Below are 17350 nucleotides of genomic sequence, written 5' to 3' on the forward strand. Positions count from 1 at the left end.
CTGCTGAGGCCTCTGGGGGGCTCCCCAGGGGAAGGAAGTCCAGCAAACGGTCCCGGTCTCCGTCGACGTCGATTGCATCGGCGACGTCGAGAGGGATGACGGCGGTGTGCTCCCCGGGGCTCCGGGTCGAGACGGCGTGACGGCTCGACGTCTAAGATCTTGGAGTAGTCGCCGTCAAAGCCACCGTCGACGCCATCGTCTTCGTCGAGGTCTTCCTACCGACGCCGAAGACTAAGTGACAAGCATCGACGCTCGCCGTCGAGGCGACACCGTCGTCGAAGCACCGGTCGACGTCGAGGGGCTCCTCGACGTCGGGAGCATCAAGAAGGCGGCAACGTTCGTTGTCGAAGACGGAACGCTCGACGTCGAGGAGGCGGCGTACGACGTCGCGGAAAAAGAGGTCGGCTTTGGAGTCGACGTTCGACGCCGAGGAAAAGAGGGTTGACGCCGAGGAGACGGCGATCGACGCCGGAGTCGAGGAAGAGTCGTTCGACGCCAGAAAATCGACGCTCTGCGTCGAGCAGAAAGCGGTCAGCGTCTAGGAGTCGGTCAGCCTCTCCAAAACGGCGCAAGAGGGATTCTAGTCCCAGAAGTCACGCTGCTTCAAGTGGAGGACGAAAGAGGAAGCGGTCACCTGCTGATGGGGCTGGCTCTCCGCACCCTTCGCCTAAGGGGTCACCGGGCTCGGTGTACTCAGAGGTGTACACACCATCTCGGCCTAGGACTCAGACTCCTCCGCCTCTTCCTAAGGAGGACCCTCCAACCAAGCCTCCACTCCCTTCAGGAGACCCTCCACCACCTCCGGTCCCTCCGCATGGGCCCACCCCGCAGCCGAAGGTTCCTCCGCCGAGGTCCACTTCCCTGCCGTCTCTGCCTGTTCCTCCTAAGGGGACCCCAAAACCGAAACCCCGGGAGGAGCCAAGGAAGACCCCTCCACGAAAACCGATGGAGCGGCCACGGGCGGGCAGGTCTCGCTCTCGCTCTGGGAGAAGGGAGTGATCGCGACGCAGATCATCCACGAGGTCGAGACGCCGCCATAGGAGGCGTGAATCTCGCTCACACACGAGGTCCTCTGGGACCAGGGACTATTCTCCTACCCTATCGGGGTCACCGGACACGAGGGTGTCCCCGATAATGACCTGGTGGCGTTCCATGACGTCATTTTAAGGGGCGCTGCGAAGTTGGGCATATCCCTGACGGTGCCTACTCCGAAAACGTCAGTCATTTTTGAGACTTTACATCAAAAACATCTGTCTCGTCCTCTCCTGCCTCTGGTGCCGGGCCTGGAGGAACCTGCTATGGCCCTGTTTCTCACCCCTGCGGTGACGAGGGCGGCTCCATCAAGGTTGCTGAAGTACCGGGCTCCCGATTCGGATCCGGCCTTTCTGAGAACGGAACCTCTCCTGACTCTGTCATTATGACGGCGGCCCGCAAGCAGCATGCCACCACTCCTTCCTCCACGATTCCCCCGGAAAAGGAGTCAAGGTGGATGGATTCGGCGGGGAGGAAAGTCTGTGGGACTTCCGCTACCTCCATGAAAGCTGCGAGTGCCACGGCACTGTTGGGCCGATACGACCGCGCCCTCTGGGACTCCCTCGAGCGATTTGCAGAGCATTTACCTCGGGAGAAGCGTGAGGACTTCATAGAAGTGCTGAGTGAGGGGATGCTGGTGGCGAACCAGATTATCAGCGCGGCAGCGGACTCTTCCCTGTTGGCTGCTCGCGGATTTTGCCACGGTATCAACCAACGACTCCACGCATGGCTCCGGCTTACGTCCCTGAAACCGGACGCACAGCAGAGGGTGGCCAACCTACCGTTCTCCGGTGAGACCCTCTTCGGGAAGCATGCGGACGATGAGATGGCCCGCATGAAGGCGGAGGCCGAGACGCTAACGGCTGTGGGTCTGGAGAAGCCTAAAGAGACCAAGAAGACGTACCGCCATTTCCAACGGCGGTTCGGCGGGCAAGGCTGAGGACAGGGCCAGGCTTTGGGGCAATCGCAACAGCAACACCAGTTCCGTAAGCCGTTCCAGAAGCGCCAGAAGGGCAGGGGAGGCCAGCAGTCGGCCCCAGCGCCCAAGGGCCAGGCGGGGTCTAGGCCCTAGGAACCTAATTCCTCCGGGTCTGTTACCCACTCCGATAGGGGGAAGCATTCAATTTTTTCTGGCAGAGTGGAGAAAAATTACTCTGGACAAGTGGGTGCTGAATATTGTTTGCAATGGATACAGTCTTCGGTTCACCAGCCCTCCTCCAGCAATTCCTCCTGTCAGCTCGCGGTTTCAACTGCGCGAGCTTCAGGCGGAAGCGGATATCCTGTTGAGGAAAAGGGCGATAGAAGACGTACCTCTGTCTCAGAGAGGGAGAGGACTGTACTCCAGGTTCTTTCTGGTTCGCAAGAAGGACAAGAACGAGTTCAGGCCCATTCTGGACTTGCGACAAGCGAACAAATGGATTCGCAGGGAAAAGTTTCGCATGCTGTCGTTGCATCAGATTTACCCTCAGTTGCAACAGGGAGACTGGCTATGCGCTATAGACCTACAGGATGCTTACTTCCATGTGCCCATTGCACACAAACACAGGAAGTTCCTGCGGTTCCAAGTCGGCACCAATCACTATCAATACACAGTACTCCCATTCGGACTGAAGTCTGTGCCGAGAACAATCTCGAAGTGCATGGCGGTGGTAGCTGCACACCTGAGGAAGAACAAGGTGTTTGTCTACCTGTACTTGGACGATTGGTTGATCAAGGCATCCTCCTTCTCGGAAGCGCGAGCACACTTCCAGAAGACGTGCGTTCTCTTGAACAAGCAGGGGCTGCACATCAACATGGCCAAGTCTGTGCCGACTCCGGTCCAATGCATACAGTACTTAGAAGCCTCCATCAATACGCTGTCAGCAAGCATGTCTCCTTCGGAAGAGCGACGATTATCACTCTTTCGGAAGGCTCAGGCTCTTATGACAACTCCATCTACAACAGTGAGGACGGTGTCTTCTCTACTGGGATCGATGGCCTCTTGTATCTTCCTGACGCCACACGCACGGCTGCACATGAGACCGCTGCAGGAGTGCTTGGAAGACCAGTGGGATCAGAGGAAAGGATCCTGGGACGACAAGATTCAACTGTCGCTGCATGCTCTTCAGTCTCTGAAGTGGTGGTGTTCGGCGGAGAATCTCCTCAGAGGGGTTCCCTTTCACAAGGACATTCCCACGCAGACTGTGACGGATTCTTCTCTCTTGGGATGGGGAGCGCACTCCGGGACTCTACAGATTCAAGGAACGTGGTGGCCGATGGAGGCCATGTATCACATCAATTTCCTGGAACTCAGGGCTGTTCACTTGGCACTGAAGGCCTTTCTTCCGTCCTTCCAGACCAACTCTCTGCTTGTACAGACGGACAATACCACCACTATGTATTACCTCAGCAAGCAGGGGGGCTCGAGATCACGCACTCTGTCACAGGAGGCGCAGACGATCTGGCACTGGCTCCTAGCCAGAGGACTGACGATAACGGCCACTCATCTACCAGGTGTGCAGAATGTTCAGGCAGACGCACTGAGCAGACTGGTGCAGGAAAACCACGAATGGGTCATAAACGACGAAGTACTAGGAGAAGTCTTCGCAAGGTGGGGAACTCCAGACGTAGATTTGTTCGCCACCGCCGAAAACAGCAAGTGCAGAGACTTCGCCTCCAGGTACTTCCAGCAAGGGACGCTGGGGAATGCGTTATGGATCAACTGGACGAACAGCTTTCTGTACGCCTTTCCTCCCATTCCCCTGATTCCGGCGGTGCTCATCAAGCTGGCCCGGTCCAGGGCTCGGATGATTCTCATCGCCCCGGAGTGGCCCAGACAGTGGTGGTTCACGGACCTACTTCACCGGTCCCTCCTTCCTCACATTCGGTTGCCGTGCAGGCCGGACCTTCTCACGAAGTTCGGGGGACGGATGTTACACCCCAACCTCTCGTCTTTGAGTTTGGCGGCATGGCTCCTGAGAGAGTGCAATATGGCCATCTGAATCTGCCCGATGATTGCATGGACATACTGAAGGAGTCTAAGAGACCTTCCACTCGGACTTCATATGCTTACAAGTGGAAGAGGTTTTGTATCTGGTGCCAGTCTAAGAACCATGACCCAACGACCTGCAAGGAAGATGTCATCCTTCCTTACCTTTTACATTTGGCGCAGTCTGGCCTTAATGTTCATTCCATTAAGGTTCATCTTGCTGCATTGACTGCCTACAGGAAATGCCCTTCACAGACTTCCTTTTTCCAGATCCCTGTGATCAAAGATTTTCTGGAAGGATTGAAGAAAGTATTCCCTCCTGTCAGGCTTCCCTCGCCTTCATGGGAATTGAATGTGGTGCTGTCCAGATTGATGAAGGAGCCTTTTGAACCCATTCACAAGGCTTCGTTGCAGCACCTGTCCTGGATGGCGGCGTTCCTCGTGGCCATTACATCGGCCCGCAGGGTGAGTGAAATTCAGGCGTTGTGTTGTACTGAACCTTAAACTGTATTTCATGCTGCTAAGGTTGTTATGCGTACTCACCCTAAATTTCTTCCCAAGGTTATTTCTGAATTTCATGTCAACCAGACCATAACTTTGCCTACGTTTTTTCAGAATCCTTCCTCTCCAGCGGAAAGGTCTTTGCATTCCCTGGATGTGAGGAGGGTGTTGAAATTTTATCTGGATAAAACCAAGGATATTCGTAGGTCTGACCAGTTGTTTATCAATTATGGATCGGTCAGGACAGGTCTTGCTACCTCAAAACAGTCCATTTCTAGGTGGATTGTGTCCTGCATACAATTGTGTTACCAAAAAGCTAATAAGACCTTAGGAGGTAAGCCTAAGGCTCATTCCACCAGGGGCAAAGCTGCCACGACAGCCTTGCTCCGTAATGTGCCGATCGCAGAGATCTGCAAGGCCGCAACTTGGAAGTCGGTTCATACCTTTGCTAAGCATTACTGCCTGGATTCTGATGCCAGGGCAGACGCTCAGGTTGGGCAGGCTTCGCTGCGGAATTTGTTCGCACAGTAGTGGTGTTATTTTCTTTCTCCACCGCCGCTTTGGTGTGGGGATGGGCTTTCCATTCTATTCACTAGATTGACTATACACAGAGATCCCCTACTACAGAAGGAGTAGTTTCTGTCCTGTAACTCCAGTTCTGTAGTTGGGGTATCTCTGTTATAGTCATAAGTGCCCGCCCTCCTCCCCGGTGGAGAATTCTTCATGTAATAATGCTACAGGTCTGGCGTTTTACGCCTTCAAAAAGAACTGAAAGTAAGTTGGACCTGCTATGCATTCTGGGATACTGGGAGAAGCTTCTAGAAGGTTTCCTTAAAGGCACAGTATCCTGTTTAAGCCACATAATGGCAGCCTATGGGGCTTGTCTGTCCCTACCTTCCTCTCTATCACTCCAGAGTCTTTTACTGGGGGAGGCAAGTTTCTCTATGTAGAAACTGGCAGGCTGTATTATGTGTAGTGTGTTTTGGTGGAATTTCTAGTTGAAGTACTGGACAGTGTAGCCTGTGGATATAGGCTGCATTATTTGTCTTTAAATTCTCTCAAGTGTCTTTGCAGTTTCTGCATTATTTTGACAACTTAAGAGATTATTTTTGATTGCCGGGGTCCACGCACATGGGCGGAACTATTCACTAGATTATGACTATAACAGAGATACCCCTACTACAGAACTGGAGTTACAGGACAGAAACTACTCCTTCCAAGATGATGCCAAAGTTGCGGGTGTGCCTGTCTAGGCAGGGGAAGGGCTGAATTCAGCAAGCCACCAAGGGTCGTTCCATGGCGAGGTAGTGCTTGAGACAGTTGTACTTTATCCAGTCTACAACATTCATTATTCATCTGTGGAAGTTGGCTCTTGAGCATGATATGGGTGTTGTCCGCATAGGAGATGATGTTGAGTCAAGACTGAACCTCCTATCAGTAGAATCTCACCCACGTTGTGCTCCAAGTACTTGAAAGAATTATTTTTAGAATTCCAAGCTCCAAGAAAGCAACCTTCACTCCAACAAGCTATTTTAAAATAATTTATTCATTTTCACAGGCTGAGGGGAATACAATACAAAAACAATACAACAAAAATAAGACTAAGGTTTTTAAAGAAATCTATATTTAAAAGAAATGTACTTAATAGCCTCTTTGAGACCTGGTAATTCACTTATTTAAATAATGCGTCTCTGACATCTAGTAGTATATTCTAAAAATAAAAATCAAAAATAGCAAGATTGGCATTCATACTGAATCCAAGTACATCTACAAAGCATACATGTACATTTAATTACATAAGTACATTTCACTGAACGAGTAAATAGCCCAACTTGAATGCTGTCTAGTACTCCATCAAAAAGCTCTCCTCATTGCATAAGAATCTGGGCGAAGCTCTAAATGTCTAATCTTTGCTCTCATTCTTAAAGCAGAACATGTCAAGCCATAATATTCTTTTAGTTACAGATAAGCTATACCTGTCCCTGTGTTTAATCTTAAATACAGTTAATGCAAATTTTCTAGAGTTTACTTCTAACTGCATAAACCTCTCCCCAACATCACCAAAATCCTGACCTTTTACATGGCTGATCAACTCCTCCCAACCAATAATGGACCTTAGTATCAATTTACATTTTTACATTTACATTCACTCTCAAAATGTGTTGTCACTGGTATAACTGTTAGACCCAAGGAATGTGTCCGAACTATGTTGAAATGGACGCTCCTTCTCTAGAGGCAAATATTCTACCCGAAAGATGTGCAAGCTGAAACTGATTTAAATGTGCTTACCACACGTTATAATGAGATCATATCCGATTATTGATGATGTAACCCAAAGACAAAATCCCCCAAAAATATTATATATATATATATATATATATATATATATATATATATATATATATATATTTTACTTCATAGAATTAAATGAAAACTAAGAGAACCTTGAGATCAACTGACCGCATTTGGCATCAAATTCCTTCCAATATCAGTTAAAATGAACCCCTAGTAAATTAAAAACACTACTGTCAATCCCTGTCCACGACTCTAGTGTCTTGATGCGGGAGACCTTGATCTTGAGGGAAGGGCAATACCTTCCTGAAGCCCCTGTGCCAACCGGGAAAGTTCCCAAGTCCGTGGATGCCCTTGAATAAAAACCACTTCTGGTGGAGGAAAAACGAGCGGCACAAAACCTCCAAAAACATGGCTATCCAGAAGGGCTGGAGTCGAGCCTAAGGAAGGACACAAAAAAGGGATAAACTAGTTAGGGACATGAATAAACGAATTATGAGCATGTACACAGAACAAAAACGTTTGCAATGCTCTCAGGGATGGCTCAAGCTGCCTTTGTATGCATCTAATTAACTTGGAAAATTAAATAATACTCAAGAAAAAGGTAGCCGCCATTCTTAGATAGGGATAACTAGAAAAGGTAAATATAGTCCGATTCCATCATGTATTGACCAATACCTTACTCAAAGATGGCATACCCTGCCCCAAAACACAGAGGGAGAACCCCAGCCACACAATCAAAATACTCCCGGATCCAGCGAAATCGGGTGCTACTTTTGTCTGTCGAGATTCATCTCTTGGGGCGCCCAGCGATTGTTGGCAGCAATTAATCCGATGTGGCTACCAACATGCCATTTTTTGCCTCATTAGCTTTAATGTCCTTGTTGTTCCAGAGGGCTAGCCAACTGACCGTTGGAGTAACTACTTTGATCACGGTCTGAGGAACCACTTTTTCCTGAGACAGCAGCCACAGGCACAGTCCTAAGTTCCCAAGCTCAAAAGAATTGCAGGTGCAGTACATCAGACTGTGCAGACTCTTTTTAAGGCTGTCCAGGGACAGCAGGTCAGTCCTTCAGTTATTCAGATGTTCTAATCTGACCTGATCTGTTGTTCAGGGTGCCATATTTAAACCAGGAAAGAACCCCAAGGGGACAGGGCGGTACCTTGCCAATGGACTAGGCATGGGCGAATTTTGCGAATTCGCAATTCGCGAATTTGCGAATTCGCAATATCTGCTAATTTACGGATTCGCGGATTTAGTGGGTAATGGCCGGGCGGGAAAACGCTGCACATCGCTAGTGTGAGGGGCAGGGCCAAACGGGCGAGGCTTATATGCGAGTTCACATGCCTCTTGTGTGCATAAAAGGACAGGCACGGATCAGAGAAGCTCGTGGTCACAGGAACTGCACAGGGATTGAGCTCGTTAAAGTCAATTATGCAAAGGCCTCCATGCATCAAAGCTAATTTGCGACAATAGATATGGGGAGAGTGCACACCTACCCAGCCTCGACAAAACACACATTTTTGGGGGTGCTGATTAACTTTGCCATCACACCAAAGAGCACCGGGGTCCCTCGAGTGACCTGTCCATCAAGTGGGTAAAGGGCGCGAAGACGGTGCACACACTACTAGTGTGTGTTAGGACGGGGCTTATATGCGAGTTCACATGTCTCTTGTGTGTATAAAAGGACAGGCATGGATCAGAGAAGCTCGTGGTCACAGGAACTGCACAGGGATTGAGCTCGTGAAAGTCAATTATGCAAAGGCCCCCATCAAGCATCATAGCTAATTTTCGACAATAGATATGGGGAGAACCTACACCTACCCAGCCGCGACAAAACACACATCAATCTTACTAACTATTTTAGGATGGCGCCGGCAAGCTGCCAGCCCCATCCTAAAATAGTTACTAAATAAGCTTCATAATAGATAAAATAAAGCAGGTGCTCGAGCATTATTATTATTACTATTAGTGCCTGTTGAAGCTAACTTTGTAACTATTTTAGGATGGCGCTGGCAGCTTGCCGGCGCCATCCTAAAATAGTTAAAAGATCAACACAGTTGAACTTTTGCCCCCGAAATCCGCCGCTCGCGGATTTTCAGTAAATTCGCGGGAGTTCGCGGATCGCGGATTTACCGAAAATCCGCGAGCGGAACGGATTTCTTGCACATGCTTACAATGGACTACTAACTCCCTTCCTTCTTGGCAATGACTATCCGGCAATGCGTGCACTATTCTGGCCCCTCTCAGAATGTCTCAACCTTTTCTCAACTGTGAGGAGTTTGGTAGCCCACCCTAGAGCTGTGGCTACCTGGGGGACACTCGCCCACAGGAATATCCTTTTGGGTACAGGCCTCCCCTCTCTATCCCAGTTTCAGCCTGTCTACTAGAACAAAGGGTAGCCCCTCTGGAATGTAATCCCCATTTACCCACCAAAGGTGACTTCACCTTTCCAGCTTGCTTTTTGGAGTAACACCCTGAGTGGCTTCCTGCATGGGGGAAGTGACACCTCTTCCTGCAGTGAGCTGCTGATTTAACCTCTTGTATGCTGATGACGGTACCGCTCCGCCATCAGCTGCGGTGGCACTGTGCTGATGACGGAGCGGTTCCGTCATGGCCCGCCCGCCGCTCATGCGCGGCGCGAATTCCGCGCCTCTGCTGAGCGTTCTATTGAGCCGGCGGGGCCATGACGGAACAACTCCGTCATAAGCACAGCGCAAACGACGCTCGTGACGGAGCGGTTCCGTCACCAGCATGCGCCCGCCGCTCTTCCGCCCCGCCCCCTTAGAACTGCGGTGGAATAGCCGCCGCAGTGAAGGGGTTAAAGGCTGGGTGTCGTTCATGCAACTCCCCAAGCGGGCAGAATACTGTTTTATGGGCGATTACCCGTGTGATTTCACTGGACCACCTAGTTTACAGAGGTGTAACTTTCTAAACGTTGCTTTACTTTAATAGTGCAATTAAACCCACCCTTGTCACCTGGCCGGGGGTTAATGCCATAATACCTTACAGTACCCAGTTCGGTAGTCCCATTCAGAAGTTAGCAAGGCTGAGGTGCCAGCCAGCAACCCTGTGTTAACCATTGAGGCTATTACCTTTTCCACAGCAAAGCATCAGTTGGAGGGTGTTTGCTGCAAGGAAATACATAAACGTACATATCCCACTAAATGATGTACAGCTTCCTGCCTTAGTGCTCTGTGGGCCTTCTTTAAAGGAGACTGAAATATATTGCTGAGCGAAGTGGGGGTTATGAATAGCAAAGTCGAATTAACAGTGTTACCACAGCCCTTCTGTCTGCAGTGGCAGGTTGGGAGCAATTTTGTACTTTATTGCACATAGGGTGGGGCAAACCGTGCTGCAGTCCTGGGTGGACACCCAGCCTTACATGCCCATAGATAACCTGGGTATCATATACCCTAGTATATGGTATCCAGGATATAAGTAAGTCCACCCTAACGAATTGGGAATAGCCAATTACACATACACTTTGTAATGAGTACGAACACTGGCACTGAGGTCTGGTTAGCAGACCACAGTGCACTCTCAGAGCAGGAAAAAACAGCATCTAATATTTATTTATTTATTTATTTATAAAATTTCTAAAGCGCACAAATACCTTCCGGTGTCTCGGCGCTAGAGATCGTTAAGATTGCAGAGAGCTCCTACATAGCTTACTGGTTGAAAAGCCATGTTTTGATGTGCTTCCGAAATATGAGTAGGGAGGAGCTTGATCTGATATTAAGAGGGAGCTCATTCCACAATTTAGAAGCAGCAATTGTGAAGCGCTTATCGCCCCATGTTGCTTTCTTAGTGCGTGGAATATGGAGTAGCTGGGATGCCTCAGAGCGTAGAGAGCGCTTGGGTTTGTATGGAGTAATGGATTTTTTTAAAAAATCCGGTCCGGTGTTGTTCAGTGTTTTATAAATGATGCACAAGGCCTTGAACTTTGTACGGCTTCTCACTGGTAGCCAATGAAGTTGGCGAATGATGGGCGATATGGATGAGAATTTAGGTGTGCCAGTTAAAATTCTTGCTGCAGCATTTTGCACTAATTGTAATTTGTTCATGACGTGTTCCTGTGTATTCAGCCATAATGCGTTACAGTAATCAATCTTTGAAAGGACTAGTGTAGACATTAGGGTTTTGCCTGAGTCGGGAGGAAGAAAAGGAAGAAGCTTTTTTACCATTCTCAGAGTGTTAAAGGACGCCGAGACCACTGCATTAGCATGGCTATGGAAAGTAAGCTTATTGTCGAGTAGAACTCCGAGGTTCCTGACTTTTTGCACAGGGTGAGGAGGATCTCCCAGCTCTGCTGGCCACCAAACTGGTGACCAAGACGGGGTCAGATCACCAAAGAGCATGACCTCCGTCTTGTCAGAGTTTAATTTTAGGCAGTTCTGGTCCATCCAAGTGCAAATTGCTCTCATTCCTTCCTGAAAGTTAGCGGCCACTGCAGCTCCGTTCCTATGAATAGCCAGGACCAATTGAGTGTCATCGGCGTATGATGTTATTCCTATGCCGAATGACTTGATCACCCTCGCTAAGTCCGATACATAGATATTAAAAAGCGTCGGACTTAGCGAGGAGCCTTGAGGAACTCCACAAGGTAAGGTGAAATTGGGCGAATAGTAGCTACCCATTTTCACAGACTGTACTCTGTCTGATAGAAACGATGCCAGAAGAGTCTTTGCTTTGCCCTGGATACCCATGGCATCGACACGGTCGATCAAGATGTTATGATCGACCGTGTCGAATGCAGCCGATAGATCTAAGAGTATCAGGATTGCTGTACCGCCTTGATCTAGAATTATTCTAACTTCTTCGGTTGCTTTTATCAAGGCGGTCTCGGTGCCATGACCCTTTCTAAACCCAAATTGGGTCTCGTCTAGTAGGTTGTTATCATCAATAAAGCTAGAGAGTTGTAAATTAATTGCTTTCTCAAATACCTTAGAGGGATAAGGAAGTGAGGCAATGGGTCGATAGCTTTTTAGCTCTGCTGGGTTTAGTGTTGATTTTTTTAAAAGGGGCTTCACGATGACTTTCTTCCAGATTTTAGGGTAATCTCCTGTCTGGAACATCGTGTTGCAGATGTGGGTAAGCACCGGGGCTACCTGATCAGATACTAGTTTAAGTATACTTGGGGGACAAGGGTCCAAAGGAGATCCTGATTTGATTGCATTCATGATTTCTTCTATAGATGCTTGAGGAAGCGAGGAGAATGTATCCAGAATTGGTCTGGTAGATGACTGAGGAGCAGTTGGGCCAACTGTAGCATCAGAAATTTTTTGTGTGAAATTATTAAAAATATCTGTAACTTTTCCTTTGAAAAAGTCTGCGATTTCACTACAGAAGGTTTGAGAAGGTTCTATAGAATCGGGGACCGTCGGGTTGGATAACTTTTTTACCACCTGGAATAACTGTTTGCTCGAGTTTTGAGCTGATTCTATTTGAGTGGTGTAGAAATTACATTTTTCCTTTGTAATAAGTTTCTTATAGTTGTGCAGGGCTGTCTTGTATCTATCTTTATCGTTGTTGTCGTAGTTCCTGCGCCAACGTCTCTCTCGATTGCGACAATGTTGTCTTTCAAGCCTTAATGATTCAGAGAACCATGGAGCAGAGGGTTTGTTACGGTTAGGCTGTAATTTTTTGAGAGGTGCCACATGATCTAGTGCCTTGTTCAACCAGTGTACATAGTTGTTGGATGCCTCACCTGGGTCATTTGAGTCTTTAAAATTAGTAGTATTTAATGCATTATTAAAGGCATGGTGATCGATATTTTTCCAGTCACGACATTTAATCTGTGAGCGTGCAGAGGGCGTGTTGTGTTTGTGTTTCCTAATTATTATAGAAAAAAGGACTGCCGAATGATCAGTCCATATAAGTGGGATCACTGTAGGTTGATTCATGTATGGATTATTTGTAAATAGTCCGTCCAAGGTATGACCAGCTTGGTGTGTGGGTGAGGAGACCCGTTGTTCTAGGCCTACAGCTTGAAAATCAGAGATAATCTTGATGGTATCTTTATCTGAATGATTTTCTAAATGAAAATTAAAATCACCCAGTATTGTATATTCTTTGTGGGCAGCTATTGGTTCTAATAGAGGATTGAGAGCTTCCAAGAAGGATGTGCGTGGGGTGGGAGGTCGGTATAGTAATGTGCCTTTATAAGTTTGAGTGGGGGAAAGAGTAAAGGTGAAACATAAGGCTTCCATGGAATCATGGATCATTGGCTCAGTTTTTAGAGCTATGTTAGCACGATGTATGATAGCTAACCCACCCCCTCGTTTCCCCGAAGACCTATCTAGTCGGGTGACATAATAGCCATCAGGAGTAGCGATCTTGAAATCCGGGCCAGAAGCAGAGTCAGCCCAGGTCTCAGTTATAAACAGGATGTCAAGATTTTGAGTGGCTATAAGTTCAGCGACCTCATCTCTATGTTTAACAAGGGAACGGGCATTTATAAGAGAGCAATGTATAGATTTTTCTGGGGTTAGTGGCAACCTAGGGGCAGCTAAATTAGAGTGAGGAGGAGTGGATTTAAAGGAGAAGTTTGGGCAGGGATTAATAGGCAAATTGGCTAAAGAGTCTGCACAGAAATGGGAACATCTTTTATCAGTTAAAATATTGCCAATACTAAGAAGTTGAGATCGAGTGTAAGTTATTACCTTAGGAAGATTATAGTTGTTACATGAGGCAGGAGGTATGGCGCATAGCGCGGAACCAGCGGGGACTGGCGCAGACTGGCACCCCTTTGGCACGGCTTCGGCGCGGTTTCGGCGCTCCCGCTGCGCTCTACCGCTGCGCTTTAAAGTGCCCATTTTATACTTGACGCCACGCCCCCAGCTGGAACGCTAACTCCGTTCTGCTCGGGGAGGCGGCTCTGTGGTTCTGAAGCTAGCCCTGCCCTCCACACAAACGGCACGAAGCCGCGATGGAACGGGGCTGGGGGTCCACTAGGCAATAGCTGTACAGGTAATTTTGTGCATAAGTTTTCACAGCGTCTTATCTGACAATTCTAGTGCAAGTAAATAAATAATAATAATAATAATAATAATAGTCCAAACGGGGTCAAAAAAGTGGTGGGGTAACCTTACAAAAATCCTGTTACATTACAGATTAAAACATAGATGTATCTACAGTATATTTGGCATTTATATTTATGTAGTCATGATATTTTGACCATGCTGGTATGGTAACCAAATATTTTGGAATCTGTTTAGGCACAACACAGGTCTGAGCCTATAGTACACAGAGCTATTCTCTCTAACACTCTACCTTGCAAAAAAGCTCACTTATAACTCCAGCAGGCTACTCATTGAGGCTCTGATCTTAAGGCAAGAACTTTTAAAGACCTTTTTGTTGGACCCCACCTATGGTATGGAACTCTTCACCCTGCCATCAGAGCAACTCTTACTCTATATCATTAAAAAGAATCTGAATATTTTATTTTAAAACCGAACCAAGTTAAACTCTTCATAAAGTAGTGTGGCTCACTGTGGCTCACTGGTTAGAGGCATTTACCACAAGGGGTGGTGAGGGACAGAGTCTCTGAATTAAGCAGAAAGCTCTCACCCAGTCAAGAGATCAGGGCTAGATCCAACACCGTTTTTTAGCTCACTGCACCATCCCAGTTTCAGAACCTGGCTGTATGCAAATTAGTCTGTTCCTGTCCCAGTGCATGATGGGAACAGGGCAAACCAGTTTGCGCAGGAACTGCAGCAAAAAATCTGACTACCTAACCCAAGCGGAAGACTTAAGCAACAAGCTGAGATACAGAAAATACCCAGACAAACTAATCAAAGAGGCTAAAAAACGGGCAGCTAACAATAACAGGGAAGCACTACTGGAACCAAAAGAGAGAACGCAACCTGAGGACAAAAAAACGATTTGTATCACCACGTACAATCAAGTTTCTGATAGTGTGTCCAAAATAATCAGAAAACATTGGCCAATACTTAACAGCGGTGGCCTTCACATACCCACTCCCATGTTCAGTCATAGGCGGGGTAAAAATCTAAAGGATTATTTGGTGCATACCCGTCCAACACCCATAACCCAAACAGTGAGATCCCAACCACTACCTGATGGGCATTTTCCATGCAACAATTGTAGTGTTTGTCATTTGACTTCCCCAACCAAAAGCGTAATTTTTAACAACAGTACGAAATGGGAACTGAAAGGATTTTCAAATTGCAATACAAGTGGGGTTGTATACTTAATAACCTGCATGTGCAACCTTCACTATGTAGGAATGACCACTAGGAAGGTCAGTACACGCATAGTAGAGCACAGAAGCAACATCAGGTGCAAGCGAGCCACAACAAGAATGACCACCCACTTCATTGAACACAACCACACCCCAAATGATCTAACCTGGGTGGTCATAGAAACAGTGAAGAATAAAGACAATCAGGAACGAGTCCTCCACGAAAAAGAACAAAGATGGGTGTTTCGCCTACATACGGACACCCAGGGACTTAATGATGAAATCCCATGGGGAGCCTTCCGCCCATAGACCCCCCTCCTTTTTCTTAATGAATTAACTTGGGATGGTATGAACCACACTTGCTGTAATATCATGGTAATACTTCCCATTTAGAACCTCCATCTACCTAATAAACATAACCTATCACCTTAAATACTTTTTCATAAATATCAGACACAGACTTCCCTAAAAAGACAGTTACTAACCTTCCCTTCTTCCAAACGTAAATAAACCCGTTTTTTATGAAAAAAGCCTAGCCCTTTGTCAAAAAAACTTCACCTAACCGAGAAAAAATACCTGTGTTCTAAATTAGTATTTTAAAATGCCCCAGTCAACAGTATCACTGTAAAATATTCCTTATCCCTCAACCGAGCATTATTTGGTATATTTTCCCGCTTTTTGGTAACATTCTCGCCAATCGCGATCACATCCCATCAAGATGGCCGCGCAAGGTGAGCGCTCTAGTCTCCCGGCAACCCGGAAGCACGCGCGTTTTAAATATACCGCGAGCCCGGGTTGAGATCAGTATGCGGTCCGGCGAGGAGACACCAGGTAGTACCGAGCGGGTCTGCCAATAGGAAGTAAGTGTATGAGTTGCGATAGATTGCAAGGAAACCGGCAATTTCGAATGGCAATCAGGAAAAGAGCCTTCTAACTCTAAACTTTGATAATCCTTTTCAGCAATGTTTCCACGAGGCGTTCCTGCCCTTGCCTAAGACCATGGGGTGTAATTCTATACTCATCTGTGTAAATATAACCATCTGCCATATTATTTCGTGTGTATATGTTGTGTGTTTTGTCAATAGTCACATTTAGTCTGTGTTTTATGTGTGAAACCACTAAACCACTTTATTCACAGTGATTTATTTCTCTACACCGGTTTGACAACCAGCACGCATCATTATGATGTAAAGGGCACACTCACGCCCTAGTTAGAAAGAGATGAATGTGAGTTGCTCCCCTTCTTGGAAGGGGATGTCCATCAAATAACTGTTATTCTATTTTACAGAAATCGAAGTGAAATACAAAACGTATGTATAACAACACGCATGTTTATTGACAACAGCGTTCATTGTAAATAAGTATTTTTAGCAATACTCTTTCATTTGAAAAACAGGAGTGGCAATACAGGGCTGGACCCTGTATGGTCCTGAAGAAAAGCTTGGGGGAGCTTGAAACATGTTGACCTTTGACACTGATCTAACTCAGTAAAAGTTAGAAGACAGTGTTACCCCTTTTTAATTTTTTATACCACACTAGGAGCGAAATAAATTGTTGAGGCCCACTAGCACGGTATTTTTAATTCCACACCCACTCCATCATCATTACACATGCACCACACATAGTCATCTCACAAAACTAGTGCTCCTGCGTAGTCGCCTTGTCGCAGCACGCCCCTTTTCGTAGAGAACTGGGATGGCCCCAATGATGAAGCATGTCACCGTGGGGCAACCCCGGTGAGTGAGGGGACTCTAAAAAGAAATTTTTCTTTTTTACACATTTTTTGGTATACACTGACTTAATAAGCAGTGACCATACAAACACCTACCAGGTCTCTGGACCCTTGACATAGGGTTCCTGTATTTCGTACACAGACTGGAGGACGACCTGGTTTGGTTTACCCTCCTTCTCCCTCCTTTTTTGTTGATACCCATTAGGGACCATCTCTCAGGGAAACCAGGAAGGGTTTCGCAGCGGTCGAAGCGCAGAGATACTCCCCCGGGAGTGATTCTAGCGCTATATAAACACGCAATTAATAAACATGTGGGAGCTGAGTTTGCTGATTATCATGATCTATCTCTTATTTCCAACTCCCCATGACGGCTGAATTGTTAACATGGTCCTCACAGTTCCTGTAAATATTTATCATACCATACTGCAGGTAGTCCTACACCACCAATCGATCCCTATTTTATGTTGCTAATTATAACCCTTATTTTCCTGTTGTAATTTGATCATGAACACTAGATGAAGCACTCTGCTACCCACCTTGATTCGGTGCATGCTAAATAAAATAGCTAATCAGTAAAACTACAGAATGAAAATGATTTAACATTTATTTCTTTTGAAT

The sequence above is a fragment of the Lissotriton vulgaris genome, chromosome 2_2, assembly GCF_964263255.1.
Source record: "Lissotriton vulgaris chromosome 2_2, aLisVul1.2, whole genome shotgun sequence".
Lineage (NCBI taxonomy): Eukaryota > Metazoa > Chordata > Amphibia > Caudata > Salamandridae > Lissotriton > Lissotriton vulgaris.